Genomic DNA, 21,417 nt, shown 5'->3' on the forward strand with positions numbered 1-21,417 from the left:
TCTATAGCACCTGAGAGGATTCAAGGTAATCCGGTTGTCCCACATGGTGCTCACAGTCTCAATCCCCATTTTTCAGATGAGGTAACTGAGGCCCAGAGAAGTGAAATGACTTGCTCAAAGTCACACAGCTGACAAGTGGCAGAGCCGGGATTGGAACCCATGACCTCTCAAGCCCGGGCTCTTTCCTCTGAGCCACGCTGCTTCTCAAATGTCCGATGTCTGCACAGATGATGCAGGAGGCAGAGCGAGCCGGGGAAAAGAGGGCTTAATCCCGGAAAGGCCCCTTGGAGGAGATTTGACCTCATTAATGTTTCGAAAATGGGGAGATTAGTCTGGCAAATATGGAGGGAGAAGGAGATCCAGGCTAGGGGAAGGACTTGGGCAAAAGGTCGGCAGTGCGATAGATGAGATGGGGGTAGCCTGGGTCTTTGAAAAGAATTATTTATTTTTTTGCTGTGAATTATTAGGTAGTGAATCCAGTGGAAAAAAGGCCAGATGCAGCGTTACCGTTGGGATATTTAGGGTCCATATAATACGCCTGTTAGTCTGCAGTTGTCTCCTTTAAAATAGACACTCACGGACCTAGTTCGGCAGATGCAGAATGTCTCACGTCTTAAAGTATGGCTGCTTAACGGAACTCTGTGCCTTGATAATCACACATCATAACTGTTGACATATACTATGCTAAGGCTTTGCATTTCCCGTGTTTAAAAAACACAGCGAAAACCATACCGTTCTTGATCTTAGGGAAAAATCACAGTTGAAGCTGAAACTCTATCTGAAAATACAAGTTTTCAACAACAATAAAATACTTGCTCTATTCCTCCCTACATCCCTGACTATCTTTTCAGTGGAGATTGGAGATTTGTTTTATTGTCCTACACCCAGGTAGCTCTTTTTCTTCACTACTGTATTTTGGAACTCCCGTTAAGCACCTATTCAGGGCCAACGACTCCTGGTAATTGCTGTTTGCTATCCATTAAAAAAAAAACACAGCTTGGGAAGAAAGAAAACCCATTTTCAGTGAAGTGAGATACTTTATTTGGGGATCTATTTGTTTCTGTTTAAAGCCAAGACAGAAAGCATTCTAATGTCAGACCCTGTGCGAAGGGTTTTAGTGGGAAGAAAGCAGGTCTAAGAGTCATCGATCCAAGCTCTAGTAACTAGTTCTGGCACAGGTCCACTGTGGGATCTCAGAAAGTCACCGAACCTCCCCGGGCCTCGGTTTCCTCGTCTATAAAACAGGCATAATAATCCCTTCCTGTCCTTATGACACGGGAATGCCGTGAAGGTAAAAATGAGTTAACTGATGTGAAAAAATACAAGGTATCATCATCCTCATCATTGCATTATACTCTCCCAAGTGCTTAGTACAGTGTTCTGTTCACAGCACGCCATAAATATCATTGATTATCCATTTGCCTTTAGTCCCAGGTAAATTCCAGAATACAGTTTATTTCCTTGTCTGGCTGGGTTATTTTCATTATTCTCTAGACGAGCATTCACAGGTTGACCTTATTTATCATTTATTTGCCTTCTATTTAATATCCTGACACTTTACTTATTGGTTTGCATAATATAAAGACTGAATAAATGGTAGCGAAAATGATTATAACCATCACCAGTAGCACGGATTGGGTCTTTAGTGTGTGCAGACACTGAGGAACATACAATCTCTGCTTTCAACGTCCTTACAGTCTCAAGAGTGACACAAATTGCCAAATATAAAATACATAAAAGGAAAAAAGACTAAATACAAATGGTAAAAGAAGAAACTCAAGATAAAAGGAATAATTTATTTGCCTCACACGGAAGGCCTCCAAGCTGATTTTGTTGTTGCTCTTGCCGTTGATGCGATATTCTGCAGTTACAAATTTTCATGTGGACCTGAAGCTTTTATTTTCATGTTGACTTGAAGTCAAAGGACTGTGTGTGCGTTAGAGTCGTTCCTTGACGTGATGTTGAAAGCTCCCTTGCTAGGACTCTTTCAGTTTTGGGAGACTGAGGAGTTTAAGGCTTTTAAGACTTAAGGCTTTTAATGAAAACTTCCCATCTCCGAGAGGGTTCATTTTCCTAGCCTCTGAAATGAGTCGTTAGGAACTTCCTCCACAGGTGTGCCCATGTAAAGCACCTAGATCACTGAAGCCGAAACAAGTCTGTCAGCCAAATCATTCAGGGAAAGAAATAAGAGTCTCATGTATGTTTTCTTCTTCAATTACAGAAGTAATTTGCTACATTAGACCCGGCCTAAGGAAGGAGTGATATTACAAAAAGAATATTGCTTCCTTGGAAGGCAGAAGACTCCAGAAAACAGAGTCTGTAACAGTTCAGTCTCTGACTGATGAGGTTACAAAAAGTACTAGTTCTAGGCCCTGAAACAGTTGTTTAGTCCACAAGTAACTCCATGTGTTGGCTATCAAGCTCCAAACAGCTCAGGTCCTATCTGATTCACCTTCTTCTTTGGCATAATCAGGGAAATTATGTTCAGCTGAAGCTCTCTAGCTTTTCAATTGTCAACCAGGAAGCTACAGGCCATGTTCCAGTTTCTGTGGAGAATTCTTGCTGCTGAAATGATCTGCTCTCCCTGGTTCGGCAAAGAACCACCCAGCTCACCTTGAAACAGGTAGGACACATCTTTTTCCATGGGCACCGCTAGTCATTGCTTCTCTTTTCCCATTTAATTTCTTGTTACTTTTGTCCCTGAGATGATAAAAGAGGTCCTTTCTCACAGTCTAAGGTTTTAGAGCTTTCTTTTATCTCTGGTGAGAATAACTTTTGGGTGCTGAATGAAAATCTTTGAGAGATGGCTTTGAAATCAGCTATTTTGGACATCTGGGTTCCAAACATTATGAGAGATTAAACCTACACCATGGACCCCACTAAAAGCAGGGAAACTGGAGCATTTAAAATGGGTGCAGGGGCTGTTTCAGCAAGGGAGCTGTAGGGAGACCCTCATCAGCCTCAGGTTTTTTGGCAAATTTGAGGTGGTGGAAAAGGGGAGTCTGAGTGTGTGTAAGTGTTGGTTTTTGAAAATATAGTCTGGAATCTCTATATAACTAAGCATCTGTCTATCTGTAGAGGAGGATAAGGCCTACTGATGACTGCAGGGTAACATTCTATTCACATTAATGTCTACCTCCCCCTCTAGACTGTAAGCTCATTATAGGCAGGGCATGTGGCTGCTACTTCTATAGTATTATACCCTCCCCAAGTGTTTAGTACAGTGCTCTGTACCTAGTAAGCCCTCACTAAGGACCACTGCAGAAGTGAAAATGACTCTGGTAGGGAATGAGTGTCATTTATGGATGATCTTAAAAAGTCATGTACTATGAAGACGGAATGTGTGTTGAATAGAAGCCTAGTGGGTAGAACACAGGCCTGGAAGTCAGAAGAATCTGGGTTCTAATTCTGGCTCTGCCACTTGTCTGCTGTGTGATCTTGGGCAAGTCACTTCATTTCTCTGTGCTTCAGTTACCTCATCTGTAAAATGGGGATAAAGACTATGAATCCTTTGTAGGACAGGGACCGTGCCCAACCCCATTACCTTGTATCTACTCCACCTTTTAGTATAGTGCCTAGCACGTAGTGCTTAAAAATACCACTATTGTTAAAGCAATTTGTATATAACAAGTATAAAGTGTTTTTTTCCATTCTGAGGTATTAAAATTTTCATCTTTGAGCCAGGAATGTCTAAGTTGATGTTGAAATTTCAAAGTGTTTATTGTATAGAGAATGAGTTTATTTTATTGGTATAGATTTTTTTTTTCCCAAAACAGGCATCATAGCATAGTGGAAAGAACACAGAACTGGGAGACACAAAACCTGGGTTATAATCCCAGCTGTACTACTTGCTTGCTCTGTGATCTTGGACAAGTGACTTAACTTCTTTATCCGTAGTTTCTTCATCTGTAAAATGGGGGTAATATATTCTCCCTCCTTTTTTAGACTGAGTCCCCTTATTGCTTAACATATAGAAAGAGCTTAACAGGTAACATAACTAGTATCAGAAAGAGTGCAGTGGGGAGACAGGAAGTGGAGGAACATGCTGACATTTTTCTAGATCATTTAACCTATTTTTGCAAGAATTCTTCTTTGGCCTCTCCCCCTAAACATTCTAGAGGAAGAAGAGGAGGCAGAATATACTCAATACTGAACATACATGGTTAAGCTGTCCAAGTACCTGCTTTACTTTTTATTACTATTTCCAGTTATAAATTTTCATTTGGAAGACTTGTTTGACTTTAAAAAAAAATAAAATTTGTTTCCATCTCAATAATGGAAATCCAGAGCCTGGGCCTGAGGGTCTGGTAACCTGGGCTCTAATTCCCGCTCTGATGCTTAAGTGCTGTGTGACTTTGGGCCAGTCACTTTACTTCTCTGTGTCTGTTTCTTCACCTGTAGAATGGGGATTCAATACCTGTTCTCCCTCCCCTCTAAATAAATAAAGTTGGTATTTGTTAAGCGCTTACTACGTGCAGAGCAGTGTTCTAAGCGCTGGGGTAGATACAGGGTCATCAGGTTGTCCCACGTGAGGCTCACGGTTTTAATCCCCATTTTCCAGATGAGGGAACTGAGGCACAGAGAAGTGAAGTGACTTGCCCACGGTCACACAGCTGACAAGTGGCAGAGCAGGGATTCGAACCCATGACCTCTGACTCCCAAGCCCGGGCTCTTCCCACTGAGCCACGCTGCTTCTCAGACCGCGAGCCCCATGTGGGACAGAGTCTGTGTCCAAATTGGTCATCTGCAACTACCCCAGTGGGTAGTACAGGGCTTGTCACATAGTAAGCGCTTTAACAAAAACCACTATTATCATTATCATTACCTGCAGCTTCACTCTCATCTCCATTTGGGCTAGTCAGAGCCACCAAAGTGATCTCTCGCAGGTGACATTCAAAATAAGATTCTTCCTTTGCCTTGAGGTTGCATTTTTCAAAGAGGAAAAAGTTCTCCAGACACACCAACGATTCTTAGATGAGGACACACGGCCTCCTCATCCGGATCAACTAGAAAGGGTAATGAGAGCTTAACAAGGAAGCGCGGACCAGATTTGGTTGCCTTCTCTCTGTCACCACACAAGAAGATCTAACACGTATTCAGTGACCAGAGTCCAAAACCAGTGTGTTTGAGTTTAAAACACCTCTCATGAGGGAGAAGTACAGAAAATCTAACACTTCTATTCAGCTGAATTTAGCAGATGAGAGGACTCTGCTTTACTGGTTCAAAAATAATATACACTACTCTCAGAGTGATCGTGTAGCACTTTGTTTTTCCTCCATGTGGCCTTAATGGGTTTTGGAAGCAAATTGGATTTCAGAACCTGCCACAACTTGCAGCTGCTCCCTCATTTTTAGGCTCAAGATAGCTCTTTATGCCTCAGTAGCTGTCGTAGGACGATGCGCTACTGCGTATTCCATCTCATCCGACAGTTCCTCGTCAACAATTTGGGAGTCGGCCGTTAAGATGAAGCCGGATTTTGCCGACTGGGGCAGACGTTAGGGTGCATTATGGAGGCCTAGTTACTATTGTTCTCCGTGGTCAGTTTAAATACCGTAGAACTCCACAGCAGTATGGGGAATGAGTAACACCTCAACGAGACTGCTGTTTGCTTCTCTCTGTTGGGATTGCCTCTCTTTCTCTGGTACACGTGATTCTTTTTGGACAGCTTCTCTGCTCCGATCACGGAGATTCTTGGAGGGCCTGAAGCCCGAGAGGAAGAAAAGTCTATCTCTGCTAGTTAATTGTTCTTTAACTCAGATGAGAAAGCGAGGAAATGTCTGCTGTTTACCAAAATTAATCATACATATCAAGGTATCCTATTTTGATCCACTTTGTGGATTCTCATCGGTGCAGTTCCTAACTGAAGAATGCGGACAAAGGGATCTCTTTCGTCGATGATAATGGGTGTCAGTGCGGGACACTAGCTGCTTTGAGGTACGATTCAAGTTTTCATTTGGATGATTTTAATATTGAATCCTCTAAACTGGACACAGAGCATCAGGTAGTGTTTAGGTTAATAAGCTGAACGTATATCATCATTTTGGTACATGACGATACAGTGATACATCGTATCGCTGACTGCTCAACTTTGATGATCATTCTCTTTGCCAGGTGTAAAAAACACAGCCTTTTTATAACTACCTCATGGATTAATGCAAGTCACTACAAGAAATAATATATCGGGCATAGTTATTGTCATTAAGGGTGACATTATTGAAGGCTGAATGCTATGGGCAACCTATACGTAGTTGGATTGCCACAGTTCAGCAAATCCATAATTAATAGCTGAATAGTGGAGGTTTTTTTCCCTTGAGGGTCAATTTTAGAATCATCTGTGTCCAGGAGAAGCAAAAACCATGGTCTGCCCATGCACACTTGCTGTGCTTCCAAATGGTGACCAAAACTATCAAAGTGTTGTCCCAGTGAATTTGGTCGGTAACGAGATTGAGTTGAGTTCTACCACTTAAAGAAGCCCCCCATTTCTCAGAAGCAACAGTCCCAGGACAAGAAAAAGCTGTCACTTCCAGATACCAGTTTGCTGTCAGCCTGGATGGACTAGTTTGGAATGTTATAGATTGTAATTGACAGAATAAGTCTTCAAAATTGAGTATGAAGGGAAGAGGAGTCACTGATCCAGTTTATTTTCGCCGAACTAAAAAGCTACAACTTCACTAGCTCTTATCTTGAAAAGAGAGGGTTCATGTCTAATATAGTAATAATTTTGGTATTAGGCGCTTACTACGTGCCAAGCACTGGAGTAGACTGAAGGTCTCATGTGGGCAGAACAGGTATCGAATCCCCAGTTTGCAGATGAGGGAACTGAGAGACACGGAGAAGTCAAGCGATTTGCCCAAGGTCGCACAGCCGGTAAGTAGCCAAGGCAAGATTAGAACCCAGTTCCTCTGACTCCCAGACCGTGCTCTTTCCGTTAAGCCATGCTGCTTCCAGGGTCCCCTAACTGTACCGAACTTTCCCAGATGCTTCGTGTAATGCTCTGCGCACAGTAAATGCTCAATAAATACCCCCGATCGACTGATCTGCTCTTTTCTTGATGAATTCTTTGATCCCTACAACGCATTGCACTCTTATCTGTGAACTTTGCAGATGACTTTATTAAATGAGTGGCGTAGAGTTGAATGGACTGGAGTTAATCAATTAAAACTGTAGGGTGGCTCTGTAAGCAAGCTAGGAATGAAGGGTTTTATACTAATCATAATTTTGAGAGCTACAGCTGCTATACTTTGTATAATCATAAAGCTGATGAGTGGCTAATTTGCAAGCAAACTGGTCACTAGTGTAATGCTGTCTGTAATTGCAAGTAGGCAAGTCTGAATTACTTACATAAGGTGTTTATGTGTGCTCTGGTGTAATTGTCTGCAAATAATGGATCGCCTGAAAAATAAGTGATACTTCCGCCGTTCGTTTTGAGTCTCTCGATTCCCCAAGTGTAATTAACAGAAGGCATTTATATGAAATAATAGAATTTCAATAGAACCGATTTCACTGAACGTATGCCCCTCTGCAGCTATTGCACTAAATGTTAAATTGTGAAAAATAGACTATTGCGTTTTATTCCGATTCCATTCTGTGACTGTTTTTTCTGTTTCCCCCCACGTCTTCTGTGGTATTCGTTCATTCATTCATTCAGTAGTATTTGAGCGCTTACTGTGTGCAGAGCACTGTACTAAGCGCTCGGAATGGACAAATTGGTAACAGAGACGGTCCCTGCTCTTTGGGCTTACAGTCTAATCGGGGGAGACGGACAAAAACAGTAGTAATAAATAGAATTAAGGGGATGAACATCTCATTAAAACAATACAAATAAATAGAGTCAAGGTGATGCACATCTCATCAGCAAAATACTAATGTACTTCCCTACGTCTCAGTTCTGCCGGCTGCTTTTATTCGGTGCTCAATGAACACCATTATTACAACTTAGACATGACTTCTCTCCCCCACCCCAAGGACAAGGGCCAAATAAAGGAAACAGCTGTGTCACTCAGAGGGTATCGAGAGAGAAGTATTATGGCACAGCGGGAGCATGGGACTGAACCAGGAGGCCTGGGTTCTAATCCTGCTTCCAACACTTGCCTGCTGGGTGACCTTGGGGAAGTGACTTAACTCTCTGTGCTTCAGTTTCCTCTTCTTTTAAATGGGGATTCTTCCTCCTTATACAACGCGTCCCATGTGGGACAGGGACCGTCTGACCTGAGTATCCTGTGTGTCCTCCACAGTTTATTGATGTGTATTGAACAAATACCAGGATGATTATCAGCATTAATAATGGTTGAATCAAAGTAAATACACTGAATGTTCAAATAAATAGTCATATGCAGAGCTGTATATAGGCGAATATAATAATAATAATAATATTGGTATTTGTTAAGCGCTTACTATGTGCCGAGCACTGTTCTAAGCGCTGGGGGAGATGCAGGGTCATCAGGTCGTCCCACGTGAGGCTCACAGTTAATCCCCATTTTCCAGATGAGGTAAGTGAGGCACAGAGAAGTGAAGTGACTTGCCCACAGTCACACAGCTGACAAGTGGCAGAGCAGGGAGTCGAACCCATGACCTCTGACTCCGAAGCCCGGGCTCTTTCCACTGAGCCACGCTGCATTCCCCTATACACACGTACACATCCTAGAGGCTGATACAACTCAAGGGGTTGGGAATTTAATCAGGGAACACTTGTTAGAAGAGGTGGTACCTTAGAATTTTCAAGGTAGAGAGGGTTGAGTTCTTGCACTTTCCAAGCGCTTAGTATAGTGCTCTGCACATAGCGCTCAATAAATACAATTGAATGAACGAACGGTAGATATCGAGAAGGGAGTTCGGGTCCCGCGTGGATCTTTCCTGGAGCTCCGAGTCTGGAGCTTCGCCTCTCAATTTCTGTGTCTCTTGGTAAAACCCAACCTTTCTGGGCTTTTGTTTTCCAATTCGACAGCGAAGAAACTGCAGTCTCGTGGGGAGGAGTAACGAACGATAGCACAACACGCTGCAGATGCTAAGTGCTTAACCGTCTGGTCGGCAACTTTTTATTTTTTTTTTAAGACCATCGGTAATATCCTACTATTTGTTTTCTCCCATGAAAATGAGAAATGACATCATTTTTCACTGTTGAAAAGGAAAACAAATTGGCTGGTTCATACCCTGAAACTTCAAACTTCTGACAAAGAACCTAAAAGTTATTTTCAGCCCAAGTTACACGCTCCCCAGCAAGTATTTTTTCAGATGTGACGGAAAAAATAGTTCATTTTTCAAAAACGGCTGAAACGGGAATTTCCCAAACAGTCAACAGAATATCTGGTCAGTCACCGGACAGTTGAGGCAAATGGAAATTAACTTAACCTTGGGCTGAGTTGGGTGGCTGAGGCGGAAATGTGCTATCGCTTTGCACTTTGAAATGAGGTCAGTCTTTCCGAGGCAGGTGATGATGATGATGTTGGTATTTGTTAAGCGCTTACTACGTGCAGAGCACTGTTCTAAGCGCTGGGGTAGATGCAGGGTAATCAGGTTGTCCCACGTGAGGCTCACGGTTAATCCCCATTTTTACAGATGAGGTAACTGAGGCCCAGAGAAGTGAAGTGACTCGCCCGCAGTCACACAGTTGACAAGTGGCAGAGCCGGGAGCCGAACTCGTGACGTCTGACTCCGAAGCCCGGGCTCTTTCCACTGAGCCACGCTGCTTCCCTAAGCAGCGGATGAGAAGTAGAGACCAGGCCTGGCCATCGTCTTTCAAGGGTCAGTGTTGTTAAGAGTAAAAAGCAAGTGTCTAGACAGGTCTAGTCAAATTACTGGAGACAGGGCTCTTCTAGATTTAAGTATTCATACTTTTTGAAATGCTTTGGCTTGGCCTGCCTATTCAGGAGAAGCAGTGTGGCTCAGTGGAAAGAGGCCGGGCTTCGGAGTCAGAGGAAGTGGGTTCTAATCCCGGCTCCGCCACTTGTCTGCTGTGTGACCTTGGACAAGTCACTTAACTTCTCTGGGCCTCAGTTACCTCATCTGGAAAATGGGGATGAAGACTGTAAGCCCCTTGTGGGACAACCTGATTAGCTCGTTGAGAAGCAGCGTGGCTCAGTGGCAAGAGCCCGGGCTTAGGAGCCCGAGGTCGTGGGTTTTAATCCCAGCTCCGCCACTTGCCAGCTGTGTGACTTTGGGCAAGTCACTTCACTTCTTGGTGCCTCAGTTACCTCATCTGTAAAATGGGGATGAAGACTGAGAGCCTCACGTGGGACAACCTGATTACCCTGTCTCTACCCAGCGCTTAGAACAAGTGCTCGGCACATAGTAAGCCCTTAACAAATACCAACATTAATACTATTCAAGGATTTCACTGGCTTTCATGAGCGTGATTTTCTTGGGTGATAGGTATTTCCTCCATTGTACTGATTATTAGAAGAAATATCCATTCAGGGAATAGATCGGAGGGCTCTTTAGAAAGTTCGATTCTTTGTTTTGCTGTGCCTTTCCCTTCCTCCCATGTGTGGTGACTTAATTATTAGAGAAGCAGCGTGGCTCAGTGGAAAGAACCCGGGCTTGGGAGTCAGAGGTCAAGGGTTCGAATCCCAGCTCTGCCACTCGTCAGCTGTGTGACTGTGGGCAAGTCACTTCACTTCTCTGTGCCTAAATTCCCTCATCTGTAAAATGGGGATTAACCGCGAGCCTCACGTGGGACAACCTGATTACCCGGTATCTACCCAAGCGCTTAGAGCAGTGCTCTGCACATAGTAAGAGCTTAACAAATGCCAACATCATTATTATTACTTCTCTGTGCCTCAGCTACCTCGTCTGTAAAATGGGGATTAACTGTGAGCCTCACGTGGGACAACCTGATTACCCTGTATCTCGCCCAGTGCTTAGTACAGTGCTCTGCACATAGTAAGTGCTCAATAAATACTATTGAATGAATAATTATTGTATGTGAATTATTATTAAGGTCACATCTCCTCCAGGAGGCCTTCCCCAATTAAGGGCTCTTTCCTCTGGGCTCCTTCTCCCCTTTTGCATACTCTGTGTACTTGGATCTATGTCCTGTGGGCATATCCATGTATATAGAAATTATTTATGTTAAAGTCTACTTCCCCCTTGACTGTCAGCTCATTGTAGGCAGGGAACGTGTTACCAACTCTGTTATACTGTACTCCCCCGAGCGCTTAGTACAGTGCTGTGCACACAGTGGATATCATTGATTTAGATTTTGTTTAAATATCTTTGCCCTGGTGTAATTACCTAGGACTTTGTTTAAATGGTCTGTCTAAAAGTCACTGGCCTGGACTAATATAACGTATTGTTTTTTAGCCAGTTTTCCTAGTCTAACACAAAGGTGGAAATATTTTATCCAGTGGATTTCTCAAGCCATTACACATGCCTGCTGTGCACTGCTTTTCTAATGCTTAACAGAAAGTGGGTTTTATTACTGTAAGTCACCAATACCCTGCTAGAAGCTTTGTATAAAGATGGCAAGGCAAACCTGGCTTAAAAATCAGTCTAGTACGGAACGTTCGACCGTAGTCAGAGCGGGCAGGGCCCTGGCTTTGAAAGGCTTCTTTAAGGAGAACTCCCACACACGCGCACTACATACAATTTGGTTTTCCTCCCCGGGAAAGCCGAGATGACCCTGTTAGGATATGCATCGCTGGCTCAAGGGAGACAGGTGTTAAAGTACAAAGTTGATGCTTAGTCCTCTAAGTCATTCCCTCCAGCTCTTTTAGGTCAGTAATAACAACACTAAGCAAATCACAGCCCAGGAGGAAGTTAGGCAGAAGAAGAGGCAACACCAATCTCTCCGGATAGCTTAGGTCTAAAAATAAAATCGCTAAATCTAACTAGGCCATACCCACGGGCAACTGTAAAAGAGAAGTCTGAATTGATCCTACAAACGAATGCGTTATTAGGTGTCACCAACCTAACGCTGTGAACAATAAAACCAATACAAATGGCGCCGAATGGTTTGACCCAGGATCGCATTCGTAACGTTTCACGCCGGTGTTGGCCAAGTTGAACGGTCCTTGATCCTGAGACTTCGGTCTGCCAAACTTGTGTGACCGAATTGATTATCGTGATAGGTAGCATGCAGAATGCAAATAAACGAGAAGTGCGAAGTGAAGGATGTTAGGCAGTACCGCCAGAGCGTCCATAGTGGTTGCCTTGGTAACTAAGACTGTGAGCCTCATGTGGGACAACCTGATGACCCTGTATCTCCCCCAGCGCTTAGAACAGTGCTCTGCACATAATAAGTGCTTAACAAATACCAACGTTATTTTTATTATTATTAACTGTTGGAGCTTTTTCCAGTCATGTGATCTCACGATTTTATTTTTCAGGATTCCTTCTATCCTTACAGAATGCTCATAGGTGGTTCGGTGATTGGAAACCCTCGCCGCTGATGGCATAGACCCAGCAGGCATCCCTGAAATGGCAATGTTCTGTACCCAGGCATTCAATAAATAGCATTGTTGGGTTGATTAACTCAAATCCAGGTTTAAGTCTGATTCCCAGATTCACGGTCTTTCGATTGGACCTACAGCAGGATGATGATAATTCCAATGTTGATGATTATGGTGACACTGATATGAATTTTTATCCTCACCTAGGTCTCCTCCTCATCCTCTCCTAGGATCGTGGAATCCATCTGTTCTCTTTCAAGCAATCAGTGGTATTTATTGAGTGCTTACTATGTGCAGAGCGCTGTGTTAAACACTTGGGTGAGTTCTCTCTCATTTTGCCCAGTCTTTTCCATGCAGCACTCCTAAATTTTCATACCTGGATTTGCTTTTGAGGTTATTTGCCTTTAGGGTCTGGCAAAGTGCTAGACCTAGAAGAAAACGCTATTGTAAAGGCAATATACCTTTGGCAGAGGGGGTAGGTCATTTCTCTTTTTATCAGAAAAATCATGGATAAGTTCTATTGAGGTTTTTAAATACCTTTTATAATAATAATATTCGAGGGCTTATTATGTGCCAAATCCTATATTAAGCTCTGAGATAGATCAATAAAAATTCAGATAGGACACAGTCCCTGACCCAGATGAGACTCATAGTCTTAAGCAGGAGGGAGAACAGTTTCATTTGCAGATAATGAAACTTAAGAAATGGGAAGTTAATTGACCTGCCCAAGATTATATAGCAGGCAAGTGGTGGAGTAGGATTAGAACCCAGGTCCTCTGCCTCCCAGGATCTTATCGCTAGGCCATCCGATGTCCACTGCTTGGCATAGAGTAAGCGCTTAGCAATCACCACAGTGATCATATATAGTGATCGCAGCAGTATGATATGGAAAACTCTACATGATATTCCATTTCTGACAACTCCAAAACAATAAATATGACCCTGATCATTAATTTTCCAAAGGATGACAAGCAATGGCAGCAATATAGGTTTATTGCACTCAATAAACAGGTTCATCACTTCTCATCACATATTTACATTGAGTTTTATTCTTCGCAAGACTGCTAGCCTACCTTTTGCTCAAACTGCTATTCAGAGTAACAAAAAGCAAAAGCTTTTCAAGGCTGTTGTCCCAAGCCGGTGTAGCGCAATCCTTCTGTCACCAAAATAAGCACCGGTGTTGCATGACTGTAAGAAGTTTTAATCCCTTAAATCTTGTAAGTGTAAACAGAACCGAAACTGATGGCTCACTGATGTCTGAGTGACTTGTGTCAAAGGGTTGTGCCATTCTGAACCGTACCGCCGAAGAAAATAATTCTGGCACACAATGAATCTCCCCTTCCAGGGTTTCTCACCCCAAATATATAGATTAAAAAGAATGTAACTATGAACGATACTCGGAAGAGTCAACGGTGCATCCCCAATCCCAAGAGCACAAATGCAAATTTTTCTTTTTTTAATACTGATATTTAACTGCTCACTAGACACGGTACTAAGTCCGGGGGGAGGTACAAGCTAATCAGGTTGGACAGAGTCCGTGTCCCACGTGGGACACGCAGAGAAGTTAAGAGACTCGCCCAAGGTCCGACAGCAGACAAGTGGCAGAGATGGGATTAGAACCCTTGACCTTGGGCCCGTGCTCTATCCACTAGACCATTTGGTTGGCAGGGTACCCTACCCCACTGGATTCCTACCTCCCTTATCTTTAACGCGCTCTCTCAGACTCCTTGGCGTGCTGACCCTGATGCTCACCTGGACGGGACCAAATTCAGATGCTGAACAAGGTGAATGGTCACCTCTGGGTGATACTTGTCAGGAATCACCCGGGGCATTCAAGATACCTCTTGGGGTATCTGAACCAGAGATCTCAGCAAAACAACCACCATGCACCTGCGGGGTCCTCACTGGTCCCCCACCCTCTGTTCAACTATATTATATATATATAATATAATATATGGCAGTGATCTTTGTTTAATTTTTCAGTGATCCTCTTCCTCTCTTCCAATGTCTCCCATGATAAAAAATTTATCTGCCGCTAGGTTTTTTTAAAACAATATTTTAGGTGCCACGAGACCTGGGTGTGGAGGCGGGGAGGTGTTAGGTGACAGAGGGTGAAGGGAAAGGGTGGCTTGAGCGGACTGTTTTATTGTTATATTGTATTCTTCGAAACAGTACAGTGTTCTGAACATAGTAAGCGCTCAATAAATATTGAATGAATGAATGACAGGGGAAAAGCAGAGGAAGCGGTAAACTCGATGTGGGCAGGGCACGTGTCCGTTTACCGTCGTACTCTCCCAAGCGTTTAGTGCAGTGTTCTGTGTTCGGCACTTAGCGCTCAATAGATACCATCGGCTAACGATACCATCGGCTAACCGTCAAGCCCCAGAAGTAAGGTCTGGAGGAGGCTCAAGGCTGTTGGCCGCAGATCTGTCCCTCGGGCTGATCCCTGTGGTCCGATTCTTGAGTCTATGGATCCATTAGCTCCTGGCCAGGAGAATTTCCTCGGAGCCGCCAGCTGTCGAGGAAACTCAGCACTGGGTTGGAGTAGGCTCTCCCCCGCAGTGGATGCTAAATAATGATGGTATTTAAGCGCTTACTGTGTGCGAAACACTGTTCTAAGCACTGATAAGAAGCAGTCCTGCTTTTACCACTCTCTTCTCTCCAGCCTCTCTTTTCCCTTCTGCTCTCCTGGCTCTCTCTGGCGCGCTACCTCTCCTTACCCCCCAGCTCAGTCTCCAGGGCTTCCCTTTCCTCTTGGGTCTAAGGCGCATCAGATCGCGGCTTTAGTTTCTTCTACGTGTGCAGCGAGTGCGGCGGATACCTTGGCTCTAGCTCCAGGTGGGGAAATAATACAGGCCAGAAAGTATGACTGTAAAACACTTGGCTCTGGAAGGAGCCATATTGTTCTCTTACTTTATGAAGAAACAATAGGACACCTGAGTTAATGTGTTTGTGTGTGTTTCTGATTTTATCAGTAGATTTGGAGCGTGTTTGAAAGTTAGCACTCTAAGTTTAAAATCCCAGGTCTCACCTAACTTTCTCGTAACAAATGGGCATTTAAGATGTGTGAAGAGGGAATTTTGCCGGAAACCTGACAAGCGATCCGGATGTAAATCACCACAACCGGGGGTAGGCTGGCAGAAAAAATACATTGTAACGTGGAGTTCGGCACCTTTGTCTTACCATTCGTTGTCTAAAATGGACCCTTGGGTTCCAGACAGAGAGAGGAAAAAGAAATATATATATATTTTTTGCAGCTCTTACAGATCGCGTAGATTCTTATAGGTGCCGTTACCTATAGGCTAGAATGCAGGTGCAAACTTTTATACGGTAAACAAAAAGTTCCATAACTTTTTATAGGTGTCACTTGGGCATTGAAAATGGAGTATTTAACTTAGGTGTGCCAAACGTTTGTTCAATTCAGTGCTTCTGTTTGTCGTCGTTTCATTTTAAATAGTTTCCCCTTCAGAATCAATCTTTTTTCAATAGCATGGGATAACTTAATGATTACTTGTTTTTGTCGAAGCCTCTTAGAAGAGAGATTTCATTTTTTCTGAGTAAAGGGAAATGTGAACTAGATGATTTTTCTAACTCAGTTTAAACGAGATGTGTTTTAAAATATCTACCCACGTAACATGGTGTAATGTGATCGTCTTTGAAATGTTCTGCCTTATGAAATTACCATCTTTACTCACATAATTGCCCTAATTTTTCTTTTGCACATTTTTTTTTCCATTAAGACATGATTGGGGCAATTAGATCATACAGGGATTAAGTCTAACAGTAAAGGAAGGAGAAGGAAAAATGTAGGAAAAGAGGCAGAGAGCACTTGAGACTCTTCCATTGCACTCTCAAATGCTGTCTACAATAAACATTCAGGAAATTTACTCCTCCTCCCCGTTTCACTGTCGTGTTCTCTCCTCTTCTTGCATGTGCTGCTAACATTGTCTGCAATTTAGTGATATAAAAATATTTTTTATTTCCATCAAATACTGGAGTGGGACAATTAATGCAGATGAGGCAATTGTGCAATTAAATATAGCACTGATAAAACATATTTTTTGGCGACAGAGTGCAGGGTTTGTGAGGGGTACAATTCTTTGGGGCATATGACTAGAAAAATATCTCACTTTGATTTCCAAAGCACTTGGGCCAACTATTCACTCCTACTTTCCCTGCTTTATAGACAACCTTCAACATCCTTGACACTGAGGCAGGAAGAAAATAGGATTGTTGTAACCTTTTAGGTGATTAAAAAAGCTAGCAGCCAGGTTTATTTTAAGCAGTAAGAATTTTTTTGTCTTAAGCTGTTGGACATGGTTAGATCCTTTAGGACCTCCCTGAAATATTCACACATGACCCATATGGAAAATAAAGGCTCCTGAAGTTGAAAATTTTTCTTGAAATACTGACACACGTAAGAAAAATATAGTTGCGTAACGACGTATGGAACTGATTTCACAATAGCCGAAAATAGAAATATTAACTGAACCCTTCTCTTCAAAAACTCACAGTATTTAAAAAAAACTTTTCACGTTAATGTTCAGTGGAATTTTTGTGAGGCAGGAGTTGGGGGAGTTTCACTGAATGCTGTTTTGTTCCATAGTTTGTTCTCCTTGGTACTGGTTGTTAGGACTATTTTTTTACATGTTTTTGCTTGTTTCTTCATGGTACGTCCACCCTGAAAGAAGGTAGTTACTTGATGCATTAAGTTTGTTACCGTCATATTCACAGCTTAGCCTAAACAGATCCAGAGTGTTTTATCTTAAAACAAAAAATTGTCAGGTTTATCCAGGACGGGCAGATTCTGAAAGGAATTTTCCAGCCCAAACTTTAATCCTGGGATGGAGGCTGACTAGTCTCCTCTAGATAGGTGCATACATAAGAATACTTTGTCACTAGTTCCATCTCAGAGCCAGCCTAAGGAGCATGGCACTAATAATGATAATTATGGTATTTAAGCACTTACTATGTGCGGGCACTGTACTAAACGTTGGGGTGGATACAAGCAAATCAGGTCGGACCCAGCCCCTTGTCCCACATGGGGCTCACGGTCTCAATCCCCATTTTACAGATGAAGTAACTGAGGCGCAGAGACGTGAAATGACTTGCTCTCTTATCTTACCTCACTGATTTCCACCTATAGCCCAGCCCGCATACTTCGCTGCGCAAGCACAGGCTTGCTTACTTCACGTCGCTCTTGTCTCTCTCACCGCTGACTCCTTACCCCTATCCTCTCTTTGACCTGGAGTTCCCTTCCCCTCCTCCAAGAGGCCGTCTCCATTTTCCCCTTCTCTCTCTCCCTTCTCCGTCGCCTATGCGCTTGGATCTACGCCCTTTTGGCACTTTAGGGTCACCCTACCCTCAGCCCCACAGCACTTCTGTACATATCCATAATTTAGTTTTTAATATATAATTTATCCATAATGTCCGTCTCCCACTGTAGGCCGCAGGCTCCTTATGGATGGGAGCGTGTCTCCCAACTCTTTTTTAATTTTGCTCTCCCAAGTGTTTAGTACACTGCTCTGCCCAGGAAGTGCTCAGTAAATACCGTTAATTGCTTCTGCTGGCTCAGTGGAAAGATCCTGGGCTTGGGAGTCAGAGGTCATGGGTTCGAATCCAGGCTCTGCCACTTGTCAGCTGTGTGACTGTGGGCAAGTCGCTTCACTTCTCTGTGCCTCAGTTCCCTCATGTGTAAAATGGGGATTAACTGTGAGCCTCACGCGGGACAACCTGATGACCCTGTATCTACCCCAGCGCTTAGAACAGTGCTCTGCACATGGTAAGCGCTTAACAAATACCAACGTTATTATTGTTGTTATTCTCTAACTTTGAAGGGCTCGGATAGCAGTAGCAATTATGAACTTTCCGAAGGGGTACTTGGTAATTTCTCCGAGGGCCCCAAACCTGGATGTTCATAATAATAATTATGGTATTTGTTAAGCACTTACTATGCGGCAAGCACTGTTCTAAGCGCTGGGGTAGATACAAGGTAAGCAAGTTGTCCCAAGTGGGGCTCTCAGACTTAATCCCCATTTCAGAGATGAGGTATCTGAGGTGCAGAGAAGGTAAGTGACTTGCCCAAAGTGAGACAGCTGATAAATGGCAGAGCCGGAATTAGAACACATGACCTTTGACTCCCAAGCCCATGTTCTTTCCACTAAGTCACGCTGCTTCTCAATGACTGCACCCTCAGAAGCATAAGGAGGGAATTACTGAATTTTTAGGTCAAACCATGATATATGTCTTTATTATTTGTCTTAAAAACCATTTGGGATGCCCATTAGATGTTCACGATGAACTACAGCGTACTTTTGAGACCATTTTAAATCCTTGCCAGAAACCTGAACCGAAATAGCCTCAAAATATTAACTTTACCCACGCAGTTTGACTATCGTGTTCCGGACTGATAACTGAAAGGAGTTAATTATGTGAATAGGTTGCAAAATGACTTTTAAGTACATATTCTCTGACAGTTTAACTTTCATGGTTCCTGGATTTTGTCTTTACATTTTCTTTCTTTAATAGGATGCCAGAGAAGTTTGAGATTGAAATTTGCCCGGTGTATTTGTATAATGAGGTTAACATTTTTTACATCAATTGACCGCAGTTTTATTCCTCTGGAATAGTAATCGCAGCCCATTTATTGCTGTTTGGAAGTGTTCAGGCACTGTGAGGAATGTCTCTCTCGGCTTGTAAGAGTCATAGGTATCAATTTATAATACGTGAGTGTGCTTATTCCAAGATACCAAGAGTTGCTGTAGGTCCATAATGCAAGCTGGAGTTTACTCTTTGTAAAACAAATAGCTTTCTTGTTTCTCTTTGCCTGAGCAGAATATCGTGTGAACATCCACAGATAAAAGAAATATGCAGTTGTTGCCAAGTATTTCAAGCATGATACTATGCAAATGTTATCCATTTTCTAATAGACCTACAACGAGTCATCTATTAATGAACTACAGCCCGTTTCGAGGTTACGTGCCATATGAAAATTTTCTCTCTGAAGCAGAATGTGGTTGCTGGACAACGTGTTGTATTTTTGAAGCAGTTAATGTTTTGTGGGGATTCATTGTTGAACTTTTACTAATCAACCCAAGCACTCACAAAGCATGTGTCATTAAATCAACAAAAAACCCTCTAAATATACAAAATCACTCTATTTACTTAAAGCATGCCTTGGAAAATTGCCTTTGCTCTCTCTATTTAATGCTACCTTTTAAAGAATAGATTTATTGAGAGAGCAAACAGTTGAGAGTTGAAAGATGGAACACTTAGGAAAAAAGAAAGTCATCCTTGTAGGTGTGTTTCTCCTGCTCTCTCTCTTTGCCTCCTAATTTTGTACAATGTCCAATATAAAGTGTTTGGGGCAGGGAACAAACATCTTTGATTCTGATCCATTAGCATATATAATAAAAATCATAAAGATAATGATGGTATTTAAGTGCTTACTATCTGTCAAGTACTGTTCTTGGTGTGGGGTAGATACAGATTAATCAGATCAGACATAGACTGTGAGCCCCACATGGGACAGGGACTAACTAGGAGGCAGAACAGGTATTGAATCCCCTTTTTACAGTTGAGTAAACTGAGGCTCAAAGAAGCGATTTACCCAAGGTCATGCAGCAGGCAAGTGGTGAAGCCGGGATTAAAACTCCCAGGTCCTCTGACGACCAGGCCCGTACTCTTCCCACTAGGCCTTGCTCCTTCCTATATAAACCTATTGATCTCTTGAGCCCACTTTAATTCAATCAAAAACTCCTCACTACTGACTTCAGAATTCTCCATCACCTTCTCCTTTCTTACCTCACCTCCCTTCTCTCCTTCTCCATCCCAGTCCGCACACTCCTCTTCTCTGGTTCTCACTGTGCCTCTATCTCACCCGTTCCGTGGTCGACCGCCGGACCAAGTCCTACTTCTGGTCTGGAACACCCTCCATGCTCAAATCCCCCAAACAATCACTCTTTCCCACCCCCCTTCCCCGTTCAAAACCCTACTGAAGGCTCACCTCCTCCAAGAGGCCTTCCCAGACTAAGCCCCCCTTTTCCTCAGCTCCCCTTCCCTTACGCGTCACCTTGACTCTCTCCCTTTGCTCCCCCCCCCCCCGCACTTCCTGCCCCACAGGACTTATGTATATATGTATATATCTATAGTTCTATTTATGTTGATGCCTGTTTACTTGTTTTGACGTCTGTCTTCCCCCTTCTAGACTGTAAGCCCAGTATGGGCAGGGATTGTCTCTCTCTCTTGCTCAATTGTACTTTCCAAGCACTTAGTACAGTGTTCTGCACATAGTAAGTGCTCAACAAATACAATTGAATGAATAATTCAACCTGCTTTAGATACTAGACTGAAAATCTGTAGAATGTGGAGTTGGCTATGTGGGCTGGGGGAATTAGTCCTGAACATAGTTCCCCAGGTAGATGGGGCTGAGGCCCGCCAAGAGAGAATTTGGGTAATCTGGGGTGACAAGATATGAAGCAGAGTAAGACCATTTGGAAAAACAGCAGGAGCAAGTTGGCCTGGTGGCAAGAGCAAGGGGCTGGGAGTCAGGAAATCTGGCCAATTCTAATCTTATCTAATTCCAGTTCTTCTACCAACTTGCTGTGATGTAACGTCGGACAAGTTTCTTAACCTCTGTGGGCCCCCGTTTCCTCATCTCTAAAATGGGGAGAACCTACTGGCCGTCCCTACTTGTGAGCCAAAGGGAGACAGAGACTGGATCTGATATGATTTCTGTGATTCTCCCAGTACTTAGCCCTGAATTCTCAATAAAGAGCATATTTATTATGTGACCCAATCTATTGGGTTTGAAGCTTTGAACACTGACTGTGAGTGTGTGGTTGTGCTGTTGTTTTGACTCACATTTTGGCTCTTTATGGATGCATGGAATTTTTGGTAGAGCTGTGTATGTGTCTATTTGCAAAACAGAACAGCAGCGTGGTGTAGTGGATAGAGCACAGGCCTGGCAGTCAGAAGGTTATGGGTTCTAATCCTGACTCTGCCACTTGCCTCTTGGGTGATCTTGAGCAAG

At 43.2% G+C, this 21,417-nt stretch overlaps 1 long non-coding RNA gene across 2 annotated transcripts in view; it reads left to right on the forward strand.

Moving 5' to 3' along the window:
- The first annotated feature begins 2,530 nt into the window (after window positions 1-2,530).
- The window catches only part of LOC103164750, a 177,697-nt gene continuing 158,810 nt past the window's right edge, over window positions 2,531-21,417 (forward strand). For both annotated transcript variants that reach the window (XR_003755611.2, XR_484313.3), the window contains exon 1: window positions 2,531-2,623. This is a non-coding gene — a long non-coding RNA (uncharacterized LOC103164750). The remainder of the gene's footprint in view (window positions 2,624-21,417) is intronic.

This window comes from Ornithorhynchus anatinus, chromosome X3 (assembly GCF_004115215.2).
Source record: "Ornithorhynchus anatinus isolate Pmale09 chromosome X3, mOrnAna1.pri.v4, whole genome shotgun sequence".
Classification (NCBI taxonomy): domain Eukaryota; kingdom Metazoa; phylum Chordata; class Mammalia; order Monotremata; family Ornithorhynchidae; genus Ornithorhynchus; species Ornithorhynchus anatinus.